General features: G+C 48.7%; 1 long non-coding RNA gene across 1 annotated transcript; it reads right to left on the reverse strand.

The window, feature by feature from the left end:
* Positions 1-17,410: 17,410 nt before the first annotated feature.
* On the reverse strand, positions 17,411-20,544 carry LOC123641869. The gene is made up of 3 exons (XR_006736357.1): positions 20,265-20,544; positions 20,120-20,171; positions 17,411-18,817 (listed from the first exon to the last, which is right to left on the reverse strand). It is a non-coding gene; the product is annotated as an uncharacterized LOC123641869 (long non-coding RNA).
* Between the last annotated feature and the right edge of the window lie 5 nt (positions 20,545-20,549).

Genomic DNA, 20,549 nt, shown 5'->3' on the forward strand with positions numbered 1-20,549 from the left:
CTGTCAGTTTATAGATGAGGAAATTAAGTCCCAGGAGGAAGAATTACATGTCCCCCAAGGTCACACAACACGTCACTCACTGGCAGAGCCAAGAGCATAACTTAAGTCTCCTACTTCAAGTTGACATCCTTCTCCATTGCTCGTCTACCTATGACTCTATGGACCAGGGCCTCCAATGACTCTCTGGCGATGGCTAATCATCCTTTATAAGGAGGTTCCCCAGAGTAAGATCCCTGGACTCTCCCATGGGGAGAGCAGCTGTGGTCTGTTGTAGCCCCTGCCCACCAGCTGGAGAGGTTGACCCTACTCAGTACCGCCATTAATGAAGAATCCAGCCTCGGTTCCAGCAGGAGGCAAGTGCACGGGAGCATCCCTCCCTTCTCTGCACATGGAAAATCCCACTTCCAGGATATGGAGAGTTATAGTCCTTGCCACACTCCTTACCCCCAATAAATGCTTCCTGAGAGTCAACCAGCATTTACTAAGCATGCTATCTCATTTGATCACAACCCCAGACCATAGCTTTTGAGGGCAGGGAAATATCTTAAGTTTGGATCATAAAATATGGTATTTGGCCAGGGTCTGCACCCTGCTCTCCTGAGTCCCACACAGATCTCTCCGCTCCATGTCACCGGACTCTGGCCCTGGCAAGAAGCTCCCGGGGTCTCTTCCAAGCTTGGGAACAGAGCGGGTGCCTGAGAAGGTTTGTCCACTCATGGGAAGGAGCATGTCAAGATTCAGACCACAAATGGGATCACCTCACTTCCCTGCTTGAAAGGCTTCAGTGGTTCGCACTACCCTTCAGACGAGGTCCATCCTTCGTGGCCTCCATGTCCCTCGTGCCTGGCTTGCTCTCCAGCCGCAGCCCCGCACTCAGCACTCCCTGGGCACGATCTGACCTTGCCATCCCACTACTCAGGGCTGCCCCCACCTCTTCAGCTGGCCAAATCTTGCTCATCCTTCAGCTGAATGCCGGTCTCCTCCACCACCCCCAACACAACCTCTGAAGCACCCTGGACCTCAGGATTTCCATGCAGCTCACTGTGTTTGCTCGTCACCCCTCCACACCCCTCCACCGCCATGAGCTGCCCTGCAGCTGGGACAGTCTCTCTCTCCACCACCATGGTATTTCCACAGGCAAGCTCTGTCGTCAGCACTCAGACGATGGTCAACAAATAGTATGGGACTTTTTTGATTGACAGGTGGGGACCCACTCCCCTCCACATGTCCTGCTCCTTGACTCAGTGGAACCACAGAGGCCGCTGAGCTGGACGCAGCAGGCAGCAGGTGCCGTGCTAGAGCGGGAGCAGCTCGTGGAGAAGGCGCTAACACTGCCCCACAGGAGGGTCTGTCCAGGAGAGCCGGTTCTCCAGTCTCCGTATCAGTCCAGGATGCATGTGGACGGGGAAGTCTTCATCTCCCTCTGAACACCGGCTGCGATTTCCTGCGCCTCCTCAGGGCTAAGGGCCCAGCGGGCAGACGGTGGGGCTGCCACACGCTCCCACCCCAGCACATATCCTGTCGCTGCCCCTTCTGGCAGGATGTTATTGCAGAGCGCAGGGCTGTTATTGTCAGGAGATGGGCTTTCCTGAGCTCATTAAAGGGCCTCTGTCCTTTCTCCAGGACCAACCCCCCTTTTCCTCCATCCTGCCATCCTGCCGAGAGAAATGGGCTTTGGGGCAACTCCAGGTGGCGCACGACAGATCCCCTTCCTCCCTCTGCTTCTCTACCTGGCTGGCTGCTTCTGATCACAGATGGCAACGGTTCCCATCTGGGTGCCTTTGTGCATCTGGGCATTGATGGCCACTGGCTAACTCAACCCTCATAGCACTTACGTAAGATAAATGTTATTATTAGTCTCCATTTTACAGTAGAGCAAGCTGGGGCTCAGAGAGGTTAAATCATGTGCCCAAGGTCACACAGCAAGAAGGAAACAGAACAGCAATTCCAATACACAAATCCCCTTTCACCACCTCCCTGCTGCCATGAGCTAGTTTTCCTTCTGTGTAAGTGGAGCACTGCAGTGAACCAAGGGGAAAAGCCCTTCCCAGGAGCCAGCGTTTCCCTAAAGGGAATCCAGAGGTCACAGGATCTTCCCTCATCCCTGGGAAAGAACTGAAACAAAAACGGAACAGTGACATAACTCCCATCTCGTGTTTGCTCAGACCTTAACCAAATCCAAGCGCTTCTACCCCTGAAGGAGAGAGGCAGTGGGCCCTTTATCCTTCACAGGACTAGGCAGAAGAAGGGTAAAGATAATCAAAAACTGGAAATAATAACAAGTTGAATTTCTCTTGGGTGATGTTTTATTGAACAGAGCAGAAATGTAGCAGCCAAACCACCATGGTTTCTTAGAAGGCCAGCTTGGTTACTACCAGCGGGGTAATCCTGGTGTATCACCCCTTCTAGGGACCTCGTTTTCCTAATCTGTGAGTCAGGGGTTTCTAACCCCACCACGCAGGGTGTATCATGCAAATCTGGTGACTCCACGTGCATGAAAGTGCCTTATAAAATGAAACACACAATCTCTGCCTCATAGGTTTGCTGAAAAGATTAAACACATTGATATGTATATAAAGCACTTAGCCTAGTGCCTCGCATTCAAGCCCTCAGTAACTAAATGGCCGCTGCTACTTTGTTACAAAGTATCATTGCTGTCATCTCTATTATTGCTTGTATTGTTCAGCTGACGTTGTGTTTGCTGTCGCTTGGCAGACCGGGTGAGGAGGCAGACTGGGCCGACCTGGTCACAACCAGCAGCCACTAGAGCCACACCCATGAAGGAGCAGAACCAACACCTCCCACCACAGAGTAAAACAGAGAGACAGACGAAAGATGCTCTTGGAATAAAGATGGGGTGGGAAGAACAGATCTGCCCGCAGTGGCATTCTTTTTGTTACCACCAGAGCTAAGTTTTCTGAATCACTTGTCTGATGCCTGTGAAGCCGTGGAAAGCCCTTTACCCACATTATCTCAGTCGGTCACTACCGCATCCCCACAAGGAAGGGACTGTTGTGATTCCCACTTTACACAGAGGAGATCAACTTGGAGAGGTTTAGTGACTTGCCCAAGCTCACACCTTAGTGGTCTGATTTGAACCCCAAAACGACTCCACAGCCTACTTTCTTAAATACTCAGACCAGGTCCACCAAGTGGCTTGTGACAAGGACTTCACCTTTCTTCAATTTCCATTTTCCTTACCTGCGACATAAGTACACATAAAACTCGCCTTGTAGGACTGCTGTGGCTGTTAGAGCCTGTGGCCACAGCCCCAGCACAATGCCTGGCCAAGCAGGTGCCTGGTTCTTCCTGCCTCCAGGCACGTCAATTCTTCCCAAGTTTGCTTGGCCATAAGAATTATTTGCCATGCTTAATAAAAACAGATTCCTGAGACCTACCCCAGACCTGCCAAATCAGAATCTTTAGGGAAGGTTCATAGGAATCTGTATTTTTTTAGTTACTTCACATGCTCCTTATTCTTATAATGAGATAAGTTTGGGACTCGGTGGACCAGTGCTGGCTACATATTAGAATCACATGGGGGGGACTTTTGAAAAATCCCAATGCTAGACCCCAACCTAGACCCATTGACTTAGATTCTGGAGGGTGAGCCCAGCCAGGCATCGGGACTTTCATAAGCTTCCAGGTGATGCCAACGCACAGCCAGGGTGGAGAACCACTGCTCTTAGGCCAGTGCTATCCAAAAGAACTTTGCACAATGGTGGAAATGAATGCCCTGTATCTGCACTAGACCTGAAAGTGCATCCTGCCCCTCTGGATAACACGCAGGGACTGACAGATGAAAATAAAAGGGGCCCTCCCCACTTCATAAAAGGGTCGGGGGGCTCTCTGAGACATTTCCTTGGAAATGAAAATGCTTTCATAGGCTCCAAAACAACAGTTGGTCCCAGTGGTCTCTCCATTTGGTAAATTTCCCACCTGGCCCCTTTCTTGGCTCAACTAAAAAAGGAAAACACCTATCTCCAGACTTCCAACAAGAGCCTTGAAGTTGCAGGAAAAGCCAGGGGGCAGGCTGAGGAGGCTAGCTTCTATTTTAAAGATGTTTTCCTCTTTGGAATAAGCTCCATCCTCCAGACAGGGCAAAGGTTGTGACTGACATTGTGTTGCTGGACATTAAATGGCCCCTGAGGTCATTCAGCAGCTGGTGGGCATGTCCTGACAGGCGGCTCTTAATCAGACTCACCCCTGTCCCTGGAAACCTTGAGGCCCTGGGGGAGGACCCCAGAGAGGCCAGCTGTGGGTGATTGCCAGTTGACTTTCCCCTCCCCCTCCACGTTCCGTGCCCCTCGATGTCACCCGACCTGTGATGCCCTATGATGATGGATGTTTGTGAGTTCAGTGGACAGACAGGCAGGCAGGAGCGCAGGGAACAGACCACCCGGGCAACAACACAGGAAGCTCTGTGGGGTTTCTTTTCCCTGGTGCAAGCTCACTCCTGATGACAAGCTGTGATTTCCAACCAAATGTTTTCTTACAGTCACCACACCTATTGGTTTTCTCTCCTCTGGAGCACTCAGCAGGGCTTTCAAGGGGTCATCTTACTTTAGCTCCATTAGGGTGATGGGACCTCACGACCTGGGTCCAGGGTCAGGGAGGTAATACGGAGCTGCAGAGGAAGTCCTGGGTCAGGACAAGGCCAGCCTCTGAGCCTAGTACTTCACTCCTAACAGGGGGATAGTAACACCCACTTGACGAGGTGGTTGTGAAAACAAAGCCAGATGATAATAATGATTAATAAAGGAAAGTGGCTGGCAGGCAGCAGGTTCCCAAGTACAATTCACCCTTGAACAGCATGGGTTTGAAATCATGAGTCCACTAACACATGGACGTTTTTCAATAAAAGTTACATCGAGTGTGCCTGCCTCTCCTTCCACCCCCTCCCCCTCTGCCACCTCTGACAGCAAGAACAACCCCTCCTCCCCCTCGGCCTACTCAAAATGAAGACAGCCAGGATGAAGTGGATCTAATGATCCATTTCTACTTAATAAATATTAAATATATTTTCTTTCCTTATGATTTTCTTAATACCATTTTCTTTTCTCTAGCTTGCTTTATTGGAATACAGCATGTGATACACATAACATACAAAATACGCGTTAATTGCCTATGTATGTCATCAGTAAGGCTTCTGATCAACAGCAGGCTATTGGTAGTTAAGTTTTGGGAGGAGTCAAAAGTTATATGTGGATTTTTGACTGTGCAGGGAGTCAGCATCTCTAACGCTTGCATTATTCAAGGGTCAACTATAGCTTAAAGTCTGAGCTTCCCTAACCCTATTTCCTAGGATTTCTTAATCCTCACTTTGCCCTTCCCCTAAATTTCCTCTTAACAGTTGCAGTTTCCTAGGCCATGGTCTCTGACCCCTGTGGATTTGTTACCCCAATATAATCCCCCTGATACTCCAACAATTCCCAAGTCCCAGTGAGCCACACACTATGAACTGGAGTCCCCACCTGGACTCAGCCAACCCTCCCAGCACCATTTTCTGTACCAATTTTTAGTCCAACTCAACGAACATTTGACGTGTGTTTCTGGTTTGGTGGCTGAGCACTGGCGTGTGGGGTAGGACAGAGAGAAGGCCATAAAACCAGTAAGCCACGTCCCCTGCACTCAGAGAACTCCTAACAGTGACAACAACTCACATCACCAGGATATCTTCCAGGTTTCAGAGCATTGCTCTGATTACTAGCTCTTCTGATCTTCAAAACAACCCAAGGAAGAGAATATGGAGATTATTGTTATAATTCCCATTTTCCAGATGAGGAAATCTAGGTTCAGAGTGTTGAAATGTCTTGCTCAAGTTCACAAGTGTTAGATGCAGAGCCAAGCCTCCAAGTCAGATTATGCAGAGCACTCATAATAGGAACTGAATTATTGATGAGCATTATTGTTTATCCAAATTCCACACCCTTTCCAACAGGAGGCAAAGAGCTTGCATTTTAAAAACAAACAGGCTGTGATTAAATACAGACACAGGTGTTCAAAGGAATCAGATACGGATGTGCACTTGCAACCCAAGGGACTACATTCATCTTTTGAAGACCTTGGTAATGAACGTGGGCTGGGAAAACTTCATGAGACTTGAGCTGACAGTTGGAAAATGACAGGACTTGTTTGGGGAGAGAGAAGAATCGGGGCCTTGCAGGAAGGGATCCTGGAGTTAGCAGCACATTTTACCAATTTATACAGCTCAGCTACGGGGCCAAGCACTGCAGATGCAGAAATAAATAAGACAAGGTGCCAGCGGGGAGGAAACCACAGCACAAGGCCGACACTGCTCTGCGGGAGGAAATCCAGCAAAGTGGACGACGCTGGTGGAGTCAGATACTGAAAGAGCCTTGAATGGCAGTCCAGGGAGGAGTTTGCAGTTCATCCTGCAGGCAGTGGGGTGGGGAGAGGGCTCTTCCTCCAGGCCGTTTGTGCAAGTCTTGGAATCATACGCAGGCCCCACCACACAGCCTCACAGTCCCCCTTCAGCTTTCTCCCCAAGGCCCTGAGGCTCCATTATTCCGTAACCAATTCAGAGAGCCACAAGACAGGGCCAATAAATCTTGTCTGTGGTGACACCCCTGCCCCCTCCCCCAAGCCTTTGTTCCTCCCCTTTGTCTGGAGCTAGATCGTCCCACCCACCCACCCAGCGGCTGGGGCTTCCAGGCTCTCTCCCTCCCCCACTCCTCCCTCTCAACCCCCCCTTCTTGTGGGCTTTATGGTTTCCATGGAAACCAGAGGGGCTTCACAGCTGGGGGTCTCACAAAAATCACTGTTTGTGCCACCATTTGGGACAGAGGGGACAGTGTGAAAGTGAGAAAATAGCTTATAAATGCCTTGCCCTTCATGCTCTCATCTGGTTTAGGGGAAGGAGGGACTGAGCTTTCTGATTTCCACTTCAAAGGGGCTTTGCTGGGTTAAGTCCAAACCCTGCCTGGCAGCCCTAAAGGAACACACACACTCACACACACACACACACACATACCCTCTCATCCACCCCCACACAGCCACACACATACACTCACAATCACCCCCACGTACACAATCACATACTCACAAATACACTCTCGCACATACACACAAACACACATACACATTCACATACAGACACACTCTCACACATACACACAAACGCTCACTCACACAAGCACACATTCTCCGGCCCCACCTTCCCCAGCTGGGCTTAGTCCACTAAGAAAACAAAGCTCCCAAAAGATGGCCCTGCACTTAGAACAACCTCTGTCCATTCCCAGGAGGTAAAATAAAAGGCCTTCTGATGCCCTCCCAGAGCTGCCACACCCTCAGGAACCCCCAGCCCCCAGCACCTTGCACCTCAAGCCCCCCTGGCCTAAAGACTCACGGATTGAAAACTTGCTTCTTGCCTGTTAACTGCCTGCTGACAGGAGAATTGCAGGTGCTGTAGGCTGGAAGCCCCACACCCTCTGCAGGCTTTCCCATGTGACCCCAGCAGAAGCCATCAATCCTGCTCAGAAGGACAAAGGACAGTGGGCAAGTGATAAATGACAACAGGGGAAAAACACTTCATTTCCCACTTTGATGGGTCCCAGCTTAGAGATCCAGACCCCTAGGAGTTGACTCAGGTTGGGAAGGGGTTCTCCAAGTACCGGTAATATTTCAAACAGTTCTGTGGCTGCTGGACAAGCCAGAACAGCACAGGTGAAAGAAAGTACCAGCCTCCATCTCTGGAATGGGTAACAGCATTCCAGATTGTTCTCATCAACCATTTTACAAGACTGTCTGGAATTCCGGTGGACGGTCTGTTATTTCAACTTAATGTTTTAGTAAATGAGGTCATCAGTTCTCACCCAGCAAGTCTGCTTGGGAGACCACATATTTCTGAGCATAAGGGGGTCCTTGGTGTGTAAACACAGAGGCTCATTGGCCCAAGCCCCTACCCATGAAAAGTAATTTTGAACCAGTCAATTTTGAGTGCCTAATGTGTATTCTCTGAACCAAGACCCAAGTAAAACTGTAAAATAAAAAAAAATTTTTTTCATCGTCATGTAAAAAAAAAATTTACTAAGCAATTTGATTGCTATACACCATGTTGTGCAGATGACAAGGAGGTAAGTAAACCACAGTAATCTGCTACCAACAGCAGAATATTGTCATGGAGAAATCCTCAGGCCCTGGATCCCATCCACCCACGTTCAAATCCCAACTATCCTTTGTTGGCTATCATTTCATGTCTGGCAGGTCATTTCTTCCTCCTGAGCCTCAGTTTTCTCATCTGTAAAGTGAGGCTGATCACAACAGCCTCCCAGAATTTAATGAAGTAAAGCCCATGAAATACTCGTGCTCAGGAAGCGTCTAGCTTAGAAAGTGCTCAATTGACTCCGCTGCTGCTGTTGTTATTATTATCAGCAATGCCATCCAAGCCTAGGATAATTAGATCACAAAATAGCACCGCAGAGCAGTGTGGGGCGGTGAAGAGTCCAGTTGGCCCTGGGAACCTCACTTGCCCTCTTTGAGTCTTTGTTACATAAAGCAAAATGGGAAGATGAGACACAGTGATCCTTCGTCACTCAATGACTTCAAGATGTACTCAAGAATTAAGGGTCACAAACAAACAACACAAACAAAAATTACCAAAGAACCCGTAAGGCTCACAGTTCAGCTGGGGCCCTCCCATTGACTGCCAATTTTTTTCCGGAAAGAGTCCAATTGCTCCTCCCCTTAGGGAAGCAGAAGTTCCTGAAGACCAGAGGGAAAGGTCAGAGATCTCCACCGGCCTGGCCAAGAGCCACCAGGGCTGCTTCCTTCCAGGAGCCTTCAGGGAGCTGCTGCCCACCCCAGGGAAACCCAAATAAAGTCACCTCTCCACCCAAGAGCATTTTGCCCTTTAAGGAAAGGTTGGGTTTGGAGCCCGGAACATATTTATGGTTTGATGAAGAATTCATCCTACTTTTTACGGACACAGGCAGCATCAAAGGGACACATTTGGCTCCATCTGCTACCACATTCGTGGGCATTCATGAGCCTGGATCCTGAATAAATTATGAAGCCACTGAACTTGGCTTCTGATAAGCCCTTTTTTGTTCTTTCTTCCCTTCCTCTCCCCCTAATCCCACCCAAGTCTTCTCTGCCGTGGCCAGGTACCCTTACAATCTAACCCCATTTGGTTTTTTCAAAGACAAGGCTCAGGGTAATTATGCAAAATCTAACATGGCTTAATACATTTCCACCCCAGGAAAGAAAAGTTTAAAGAAGAGGCCTAATAAGCATTTGTGTTGCCCAGAATTTTACAGACATCTCACTTTATTCTCATAACAACCTGTAAGTAGGTATAATTACCATGCCTACCTGGCCCACAACTAACTGCAGCTCACAAGTGTTCTGTAACTCACTCAAGGCCTCAGCCGCTGATGTGGACAGACCCAATATTTCAGCTGAGATCTGTATGAATCCAAAGCTGCATGCATCTCACCACACCACACCACAATAGAACAAAAGACAGAAGGATTTCTGGCAATGCTGAGTGATGGAAGGAGTCTTCAAGGAGAGACCAAAGTTTGAGGAATCTCTGTCATAACCTTTAAGTCAGCTCCCAAAACTTTCTTCTCATGAAGGAGCAGCTCTGGGTCTGTGTAGGATGATGATGGCAGGCAGGGCACACTCGCTCTAAGACACTTCCGACCATGGTTAACCACATTTAGGCTTCTCATCCAGAAAGGAGAATGCACTTGACTTCACAGAGATTGGAGTGGGCGAGGTGCGGGCAAGGCGAGAGATTTTGAGATGCTAGGTAAATTTCTGTCATCCCATTAGATAGATGAATGGATAGACAGTCAGAGAGACAGATGATGGATAGATAGATATAGTATGAATATAGATACTTTTTGTGTCACAAGTATCATGTCAGTTAGAAATAATCCAGTGGGACTCAGGAGTGTGGCATGGTGGAACCAGCACAGATTTTACAATCAGGCAAACCTGGCTTTGAATCCTGGCACAGCCATGTGCTGATTACATGACCTCAAGCAAATTGCCTAATATTTTCTGAGCTTCAGTTTCACCTTCAGCAAAATGGATATGATAATATCTCCCTTTACAGAGTCATTCAAAGGATTTAGTATTATTTATGTAAAACACCTAACAGTGCATTGAGAGTGGTAAATGTTCAACAACCATACATATCCCCAGACCGAATGGAGGCCAAAAAACAGCCCACCCATTCCATCCTTATCTCTCAAAGCAGAGATATGGAGAACTCCAAAGTCCAGGGCAATTCCAAATAAAAGACAGATACTTCCACCAGCCAAAGCAGATGCTCCAGCCTTCCTGGAACAGCCCTCCGACCTAAAGCCCTCCCTTGACCACCCATGCTTACAGGAGAACATTCAGACCCTTCTGGTGGCTCAAGGAGCCCTTAACTCCCCCTCCAGCCTCAGGTCCTGCCAGTCCCCTCTCCCACTCACACACCTCCAACCAGACACTCTGCACACCACTTGCCAAGCACAGTGTTCAATGGCTTTGATCACGCTGCTCCCACTGTCTGAAATGTCTTCCTCATCCTCTGCCTACAGAACCCCCTGCCATCATTAGGAGTCCATCCTGAGTCCAGCATGCAGAATTAACCACTCCCTTCTCTGTGGTCCCACCACACTTCACATGCAGTGGAGAAGAGGTAGGGGGTGGAGGTTGGCGGCACAACTTGCTAAGTGCCTATGAGGTGCCAGGCCCTGGCTACTCCACAGACTATGCTACTTACTCCTTCGAACCACCACATGAGCTGAGTCTTACTGTCCCCACTTTGCAGGTGAGAAAACTAGTTCACAAGGCCCCGGATATGATCCCAGGGTCAAAGGGCTACAAGGCACTTTTCCCCTCCTCCCCAAAACTCACTGACACGCAGACATGGCCTGTCTGTCTCCCACACTAGATTAAGTTTTCTACAGAGTCCGTATTTTTGTCATCTCTGAAACCTCCCAGCCCCCTTGGCTCAGGCTTAAACCCAGCCCCTGACACCTAGTAGCCCTCAATAAATGTCATATGAATCCTTCTCAGCATGTACAGGGAGCCATTGGGTCATCGCTCTGTGTGTTCTAGAGACTAGAGGGTAGAGACTCCAGATCATTGAGGAATAGCATTTCCAGATAGAATGCCTCAGCTTTCTTCACGGATGTGGGCTCACTGGCTTTGGCCTTGACAACCTCCCATTTTCAGGGGCTTGAAGAAACAACTTCCTGTTTCTTTTTTAACTACATTTGTTTTCAAGGAAACTCTGCATTTTTCTTATAAGAAGCCTAATTGTGCCCTGATCTCTGAGCTGGCGATCACGCTTTGTGAAGATAGGCCCCATGGACCAAGAAGGACCATGGCTCAGTCACAACGGTGCACCGCAGGGCAGCTTTCCCAAATTCCAGGCACAAGGGTCTAAGACACATGGCCAGCCTTTGCCACATCTGTGGCACCCACCCTTTTTTTAGGCAGCTCACTATGTTTAGGGATCTTCCTACCATCTAATTACCACCTTCCAAGTCAGAAGCTGGAATTCCCTTTCCCAGATTCCTCTGCCACTAGTGTCAGCACGCGATCCCGGGTCTACCATCCATTGTGCACGAGAATTCACTTTCAGAGAGAACTGTCTGGGAATCCAAGAGCTGCTGCCTGTTTTCTAGCTGAGGAGGGAGAGTAGCAGAGAATATTCAAGGTCTCAGAGGCAGCAGCAGTAGAGATTCTAGGGGTCCAATCCCAGGCAAAACTTCATGGTGCAAGCAGAGACCTCCCTACTAAGGCTGGATATTTGAAGATAACTCCTTCCTGAAGCCCAGTTCTCCAGAGATTCTATGAGCTCCCTAATATCTTTAATAAATTCATTTTCTGCATAAGTAGCTGGGCGAGGTTCTGTTGTTTGCATCTAAGATACCCAAAGAATGCAAATCTCATGCTTGTCAGCCTAGCAAAACCAAACCTGGCCAGACTAACATACCTCACAGCAATATCGGACCACCCCCCTACACACACACACAAACACACACACACATGCAGCTAGACTGGGTCTCATGGGCTGGGAACACACTCAGTAGAAAATAAATATGTGCTGAAATAAACTGAAGAGAGGCCACGAGAGTCCTTGTTCCCAAGTTGCACCTTGAGGTCCGAGACCCACCAGTAAGGAAGGAAAAGGACGGCTCCCACCCCAGATACCAAATCAGTCTCTGCAGTGCAGTGGGCTGTCTTTGTGACTCAGAGCTGGCTCTGAAGATCATTTCTGTGAAGGATTTTCCAGAATTGGTTGGAACAATGGCAGGATCATTAGAAAGAAGTCTGTCACCTCCCACAGAAGCGACTTTGAAGGACATATTTTTGAATTTGCGATTTTGGCGTGTTTGCTAAAACATCACTTCCATTACTCGGTGTCACAGAAAGTGCTGAGAGTCAGGAGAGCAGGTTAGCTCCAACTCTGCCACCAACTTCCAATGTGTTTTTCTCTCCTCTCCGGGCCTCAGTTTCCCTGTCTATAAAATCAGAAGGTTGATCTTCACTCCCCATTTCCTCTTTAAGTTTCTTTCTCCTACAAAAACCTGATGCCTTTGACTCCTAGGCCATTCAAACAGGGTGCCTGGGCGTGGGCGTGGCTGTACAGGTTGTGCACGTGGGTTGTCTCCTGCCCAGGGATGCCCACCTGAGAGGTGAGTAAAATCCAGCCCACATCCCCCCGCAAGCTGGGCATTCCGGAGGGACCTGCTTCTGCCAGGGGAAAGATATTTTTTCCTAATTTGCACAAAGGTATCATGTGGGTTTCATTTCTTTGCCCTCCTCTTCCTGAGGCCATTCTACCCCTCTTAATCACCTCCCTCCTTCGCTGCCGACCTTACCTCCTGGTCACCATCACGTTCACTGCTCTCTTCCTACAAATGTCGATATCTGTATGTGCAACTCAACCAGCAACTTGGTCTCATTCTTTGATGTCCTCCACCCCAACGATCCTTTTCCTCACTCCACTGCAGCCACCCACTCAGCAGCCACCCCTAGACCATGACCTTGTCAGAAATCCCCATTTTTTAAATGCTTCCCTTTGACCTCCACTTCCGATCCTTCCGGCTCACTTGTTCCAGCCCCTCCACTCCCACGTTTATTGCCCTATATCTTGACCTCTACCCCATTGATCCCGCCACACGTCCACCCTCCAGAAGCCACCTCCTGTCTTTGCTTCCTTCCTCACATCAATTAGATTCCATCATCCTTCTTTATAATTACTCCAGCAAACAACCCCAGTGCCCTGGCGTCTCTCTCCTCTGTCGCAGCCACCTTGCAAAACTCCAGCATCTGCCAAGCACCTTCCCTGCACCTGTGCTATGGAAGCTAAGTGCTGCCAGGGACAATCACACAACCCGCCTAAGTGATTTCACTTTAAATTCATGGGCCCAAATCTCAAGTGGAGAATCGCCCCTGGAGGCTTCCCTAGGAACTTTGCTTTTTCATTGCCCAGGATAAAACTTGATTCCTTCAAAACTTTCTAGACTTCTTTCCCTACCTCATGCTCAGCAGATGACCTCACCTTACCATTCACTTAGAAATTGGTAGTTACAAAGTCGGCACTCCCTTGTCATCCCACCACCAAAGTCTACCAACCCATCTGCTTCTTAACCCACTCACTCCTGTGTCCTTCCTAATGCACGGAGGGATTGTTCTCTCTTCCTAACAAAGGCTGATCCTTCCACGTGTGCTGTGGCTCCCACCCTCTCTGTCCTGCTCGAAGGCTGTTCTCCTCCAATTGCCTCTTCTCCATGGAAGCATTATCCTCTTCGTAGCCTGCTCCTGCTCCCAACCCTCACTCACAGTTTCAGTCTTTCTTGGAGCATCACTAGCACACACACGTGCCCTCGCATCTCCAGTTTGTTAAAGGCTTCCCCTTCCTCCCACATCCTTCTCTAGCTATTGCCCATTTCTCTGCTTATCTTCCCAGCAAAACTTTCTCCAATCCTCCTGTCCACTCTTCAACGCCCTGCAGTCTGTCTTCTGCCAACAAAACCCATTGTAACTATCCCAGCCCCTGTCACCGAGGACCTCTGCGTCACCGAATCCAGTGGATGGTTTTCTGGTTTCCTCTTGTCTGACCTCTCAGTGGCATTCTTCATAGACCGACTCTCTGATGCTCAGATTCCTACCCCTAGTCCAGACCTGTCTTCGGAATGCGCGTCACACTGCTTTCTTGACGTCTTCGCTCGGATGTCTCATTAACCTCTCAGGTATGATGTGGTGGGAACAGAACTCTTCCCCCCCCCCCCCTCTCACGCACACACATACCCCTAAGCTACTCTTCCTCCAACCTTTCCTATCTCACTAATTGGCACCACCCTCCTCCAAGTTACTCAAGTCAGAAACTTTGGATAATTCTCTCTCTCTCACCCCCTCACCCGCCCACTCACCCCCACCCAGGTCATCAGAAGTCCTATTCACTCGACATCAAAAATAATAGCTCAAACCTGCCTCTCCTCTCAGTTTCTATGGACACCACCCTAACATGACGCACCTTCTTTCCTCACCTTGGCCTCTGAAGTCGCCTCCAAACTGGTCTCTCTGGGTTCCCCCCACTCACCTTCGGTTCATTCTCTATGCAGCAGCCTGAGGGATAATCTTAAATGCAAACCGGATCATGTCACTCTTCTGATGGCCTCTCATTGCACGTAGAATAAAGTCACACTTCTTCCACGGCCTTCAGAGTCCTACGTGACCTTGTCCCTGCCTGTCTTTCTGTGTCTCGGGCCACCCTCTCCCTGGCCTCCCGTGCACCAGCCTTCCAGTTGCGCTGACAATGGTTCTGAGAACCCACTGCGATCTTTCCTGCTGTGCAGTCTCACATTTGCTGCTCCCTGTGTCTGGGACTGTCCCAGCCAGAAACAGGGCAGACTCACTCTCCTACTCCATCAGGTGTCAATAGAAAGGTTGCCTTCCAAGACAGCCCTCACTCAGCACCTTGTCTGAAGTTGTCCTTAGTATTATTTTCTATCTTACATGTTATTTCCTTCACAGTATTTTCCACAACTGGCCACTTAATGTTTGTTTGGGTACCAGAGTATTGTCTATCTCCCCCCACTAAGATGCTAAGTTACACAGGGGAAGGACCAGGCCTAGCTCATCCTCCGTTGTAATCCCAGTGCCCGGCTGAGAGACTGCCACACAGTAAATGCTCATAAATGTTTGTTGAATGAATGAATGAACGAATGAATGAGTCATCACAATTTGTCCCCAGACTAATCCTCCCTCCTTTATTCCACACTCTGTTATACACACATCCTACACACAAGCTACCCAGACTCGTCCTCACCGTCTTGCCCTTGCACACACTGTCTCCTCAGTCTAGGGGCTCCTACCACCCCCATTCCATAGTCAAGTTGCTAAAATCCTAGTGATCCTTCATGGCCCGTCTTCAACTCTAATGCCTACAATTCCACCATTAGTAGCTCACAATTGCATTTGCCACTTCAATTGCCCAGAGTGCAGCATTGAGAGGGATTTGGGGGTCCAGAGCCATAATCCAATGAGAAAGGCCACCCATGACAATAGGAAAGGGATGTCTGTCCTGGTCTTGTCAATGTCCTCATGGTACAGACAGAGAAACTGAGGTTCAAGCAAGTGGCAAGACTTTCCAGGGTTCACCCTAAGTTGGAGACAGTGCTAAGAACAGAACTTGCATCTCTGGATCACCAGTGTGGAATTATATCAGGCTGCCTTTTCTACATCCCCGGACAGAGAAGCTGAGGCTCACACAGACTCAAAAGACTACTAAGATCATGAATTTTAAATTTAAAAAATGTACATGCGGTATATTATTTTTGATCTTTCTTTTCCAACAAACTTCTAACCAGATTAATTTTATATGCAAACTTCTGTCAAATTTTTCTAGTTTTGTTTTGTTGTTACCACCAAGTTAAAAATATTTTAAATACAAGAAGAATTACCAGCCACCACATTCCCAGAGTTGAGCATTCCCTGCTTCCTTGTGCCATCTTCTTAAATGCCAAGATGCTCCAAGCCTGCTGTCAGGGAAAGGAGTTGCTCTAGTCACTTTTCTTTGTAACAGAAGAGGCAAAAAGGGAGGAATGGGAGAAAATTAAAATAAATTGATTATTTCTTATGTGCCAGAGACCCTTGCAAATGTTACCCCATGTAACCTTAAAAACAGTCCTGTGGGAAAACTACTTTTGTTATTCCATTTGGCAGATGAGAAAATGCCCATTTATGAGCATTGTACCCCCAGATCTTTGCTCTTCTGAATGTGGTCCTTGGACCAACACCATCTGCCATTGCTGGAGATCTTTCTGAAACAAGATGCGAAGAACACTCCCTGGATCTATGGAACCAGAGTATACATTTTAACAGCATCCTCTGGTGATTCTTCTGCACACAAAACTCTGGAAAGCAATGGTCTCGCTGACACAGCCAACTGAGAGCGAATTAGGATTTAAATTAGATCTGTCTAACTGTACGCTTTCCGGAATGGACAGCCAAGACACCTTCAAGCATCACAGTTTTGAAGAAGACAAGTTAAGTCGTCACTAACACAAGTTGTACACATCAACACCACATTTGATTGCCTGTGTACTCCAATAAGCATCCCCTCCACAGCCACTGAGAATACAGAAAGGAGGCAACTTGGTGACATGAAAAGCAAACAGGCCTGGAAATCAAGAGAACCAAGCCAAGCAACTCCGCCACTGCTTAGCAATATCCCAGTGTCCCAGGGCCTCACCTTCTTCACTAGTGAAGTGGGAGAGGTAGTAGGAACAATCCTCCCAGGTCAATTATACCATGTGGCTCACGCTGGCATGTTGGGCTGCCCGCACTCCTGATGCAGTCAGAGTAGAAACCACTTCCTTCTCCAGCCTGCCATGTCTACCTACAGTCAATCCCTTTGGCAATTGCTGTGTTGTTTTTCCAAACATAAAAACAGCTTGTTATTAGCACAGCCAATGACCACCCCCATCCAGGGGCCCTGAAATCCACCCACCCCCAGTACAAAGCTAGCAGCAGCTGGATCCTGAGGATACTCAGGGGCTTCTTCCAGACTTCCGGAAAACAACTAACAGCCATAATGGTGGGTCCCTTCTCCCAAGGGCAAAGGTTGCATCCGTTCTCTTCAATGCTGGCATGTTGGGATGACAGTTCTCAGACTCTGGGTCACTGCTGTCCCTGCTACCAAAGTCCTTTCTCTGCCCAAGAGAACAGGCTCAGTCCACCTAGAGGAAAGCCTGAGCCCCTCTTACCATCAGAGGCTGCTACATCCCCCTGGTACAGGAAGACCTCTTGACCTTATGGACATATTCCAGACCCAGAAGAAGGACTGCCAAATCCTCTTGCATGCCCTTAAACCTGGCCCAGATTTTCTCAGGGACAGGAAGAGACGTTTTCCCTGAGTATTTTTACAAAGGGGGAAGTCCAAAATTTTATTTTATTTTATTTTCAATCAGTGCATCTCCACCATCACGAGAGTCCTTCCTCCATGAACAGTGGATGCCCAGAAACTGTTTGACACAGTGCCGGCTCCAGTTGGCTCAGCGAGGACTTCCCCAGGAAGCCAACCAGCCCTGCACGCCACCATCCAGCCAGAGACTTGAAGACATCGTTTCTTACATGAACGCTGAACGGGTCACTGCAAAGCCATACTTCGAGAAATTCTACTCAGAAGAATATCAGAATTCCCCCCAGAATGTGGTCCAGCTTGTCCTTTGTTCTGGCTCTGTGTTCCTAAGGGGCAGCTCTTAGAGGGTTATACTACTTCGTTTAATTGGGTCAGTGGTTAGTAATCTTAGTACTTCTCAATCCCAGGGCCTCTCTTCTGAGAACAGTCTTTACATCATCTTTCTGGGCTCTTCAAAAAGCCATGGACTTGTTTGCTGTAAACACAGACCAGTTTTTCTCACCTTTCTTCCTGTACTTTCTTTATCCAGTTGTTCAATTATTTAAGCAAACATCCTTTGAGCACCTGCCACATTCCAGGCACGGGGAATACAAAGATGCATAAACACAGCCGGTACTCTAGAGGAGCTGTCCATGGAGCAGGAGAGAACACAGCGCTGTAACAGAGCTGCCAATTGGAATCAGGGCTCTTCTAGAGACCTGCTTCCACTGCTCAGGGGACACAGGGCTGGGAAGTGCCTGAGTGCTGGCTGGGTGGGGCAGTTCAAGCAGGCTTGGGGAATCCATTTCTGATTATCCACCATCCAAGTAAGAAGCAGCTTCAAGTAGACAAGAGACATGCCACACAAATAATGAAATACAGAACAATATTGGGTGAGATGCCCGTTGAGCACAGATATTCCTTTGACTCATGTCCCTAGGTTTCCAGTTATTCAGGCAAGAAAATGTGCCCTAGGTTGGCTTTGGAGGCGGGAGACGGCAAACATCCAAGCCCTGGTGGAGCTGAGGGTGAATCTGTGCTTTCAGCCGGTGCATCAGCACTGTCTTGGGATCCCTCTGTGGTGCAGGCCGGAAGATGAGCATTTGCCTCCACGACCCCCTGTACTTTCCCTGCAACGAAGCTTATTGCACTTCGTTATTGATGGTTAAACTCCAAAAGAGTAGGAATTACTTGCATATTATGCATTGCTCTCTTCTCACCTAGCATGTGCCTGCTATTTGGAAATAAAAAAGATATTTATGTAAAAAGTACATGGAACAAAATACCGGATCAGACTTCAGTTGTGTAAGGTATCAGCGCGGTTCATTCATTGTGACAACGGTGTCAATGTAAGGTGCTCATAATGAAGGAAACTGGCCGTGGAAAATATGAAGAGACTCTGTACTGTAGCAGCAATCTTTCTGTAAATCTAAAATTCTTCTGAAATAAAAGATTTAGTAACAAAGATTTGGATGGCATCAGCACCTTTGTGCCCGCCCCCCTGCAGCTAGGGGGTCATCGTTGATCTCCCTCCGCTGGCTCTGTGGATCCTCTTGGTGAGAGACCTTCTCTCCTTTCTCAGCCTGGGGTAGTGGATACGCTCTTGCCTGGCAGCAGGAAGCCTGAATTCTCCCCCCACCTCTGCCGCCATCCATTGTGTGACCGTGTGTAACTCATTCCCCCTTCCCCATGGGCCTCAGTTCACCCATCCAATCAATGAGAAAGTAAGACTAGAAGGCTCTTCAAATTGCTCCATGAAGGCCCGGATGGTGTCTGGTTCACAGCAGTTTCCCCAGCTGCTAGGACAGTCCCAGGCACATGGTAGACACTGAATAAAAGTTTGCTGAATGAATAAATAAATGGACATTGCTCTAATATTCTAACACTCTAACTATAAACTGAAACTTCTAGAGTCAGCCCAGTGTCCCAGAGTGTCCTCTCTTGTGCACTTGATTTTAAGCTCCCTGAGTCACAGCTTTGTGTCTGTCTCCAGTATTGCTCATGGTGACTTTATAAGCATCTGGCCAATGGTTGAGAGGAGCTGCACCTGCCGGATCAGGCCCTGCAAGCTTCCACCTCCCTGGAGTGCGGACAGAGTGGAACCCGCTGACACGGTGGGTGTGCCACATCTAGAGCCTGTCAGTCACGCTGGGTGACATCCTGGCTTCTGGGAGCTTGGGGTCTTCCCAAAGGATCCATCTGCCCCTTCTTAGCATCCCTCTCCAAGCCAGGACTCCCAGCTCCTAGTTAGGAAACCCTGGCAGATAACTTGGAGGAAGACAGCTCAAGCCCAGGAGAGGAGAAGCTGGAAGTCACAGAGAACAAAAGCCCCACCCCCTCAATTGTCTAGAGACCAGATTTCAGGCCCAGCCCCCAATCTTCCCGCCATCCACGCCATCCACACAATGAGACCTGGGCAAGTTTTCCTCTGTGCCTCTGGCTGGCCCACCTCCCAGAGTCAGGCGAGAGCAGATAACAACCAGGATCAGTGGTCTTTCCAGTTTCTCAGCGGGGCTATGCTCTCTGGGCACTTCCTCTGCCCAGAACATCCTCCCCACTAACGCTCACGCGCCACGCTTCAGAGCGCAGGCTCCTGGCAGGCGGCAGGCTGCAGGGTGTCCCCAACTCCCACCCAGACTCATGCCACTGACTGCGCGACAGGCCCTGGGAACACCCCGCACACCCCCTATCAGAACTCGCCACCCTCGGCTGGGATCGCTCGTGTGACTGTGTCTCACTCACCACTTGGTCCCACGTCCAGCACGGTGCTTGGCACATAAGTAGTAAATAAGGTCTGTGGCACAGACAAATGAGTGAATAATTGAAGAATGTGTGAGCAAGGGAGTCACTAAGTGCTCTATAATCTTATAATATTTGAATGGCTTACCTCAAACTTCCCAGAAGAAGTGGTGAGTTCTTTTTAAAGCAGCTGTAAAAATAATAAAAATAATAGCAATAGCCCCAATCGCTTGTTGCTACAGTTGTAAATTCCTGAAGAGCTTTCCCTGGTATGTTGCAAAAGAGGGAAAACAGGAGCAGAGTCCCTGTCCTCAGTCTCCCTTCCAGCCCCCGTTCCTTCTTCCCGCCTATGTCCTCACTCTCCATGTCCCTCTGTCTCTAGGTCTGTCTCCCCCGTCTCTCTGTCTCTGTCTCTGTTTCCTCTCCTCACTCT

This window comes from Lemur catta, chromosome 7 (assembly GCF_020740605.2).
Source record: "Lemur catta isolate mLemCat1 chromosome 7, mLemCat1.pri, whole genome shotgun sequence".
Classification (NCBI taxonomy): domain Eukaryota; kingdom Metazoa; phylum Chordata; class Mammalia; order Primates; family Lemuridae; genus Lemur; species Lemur catta.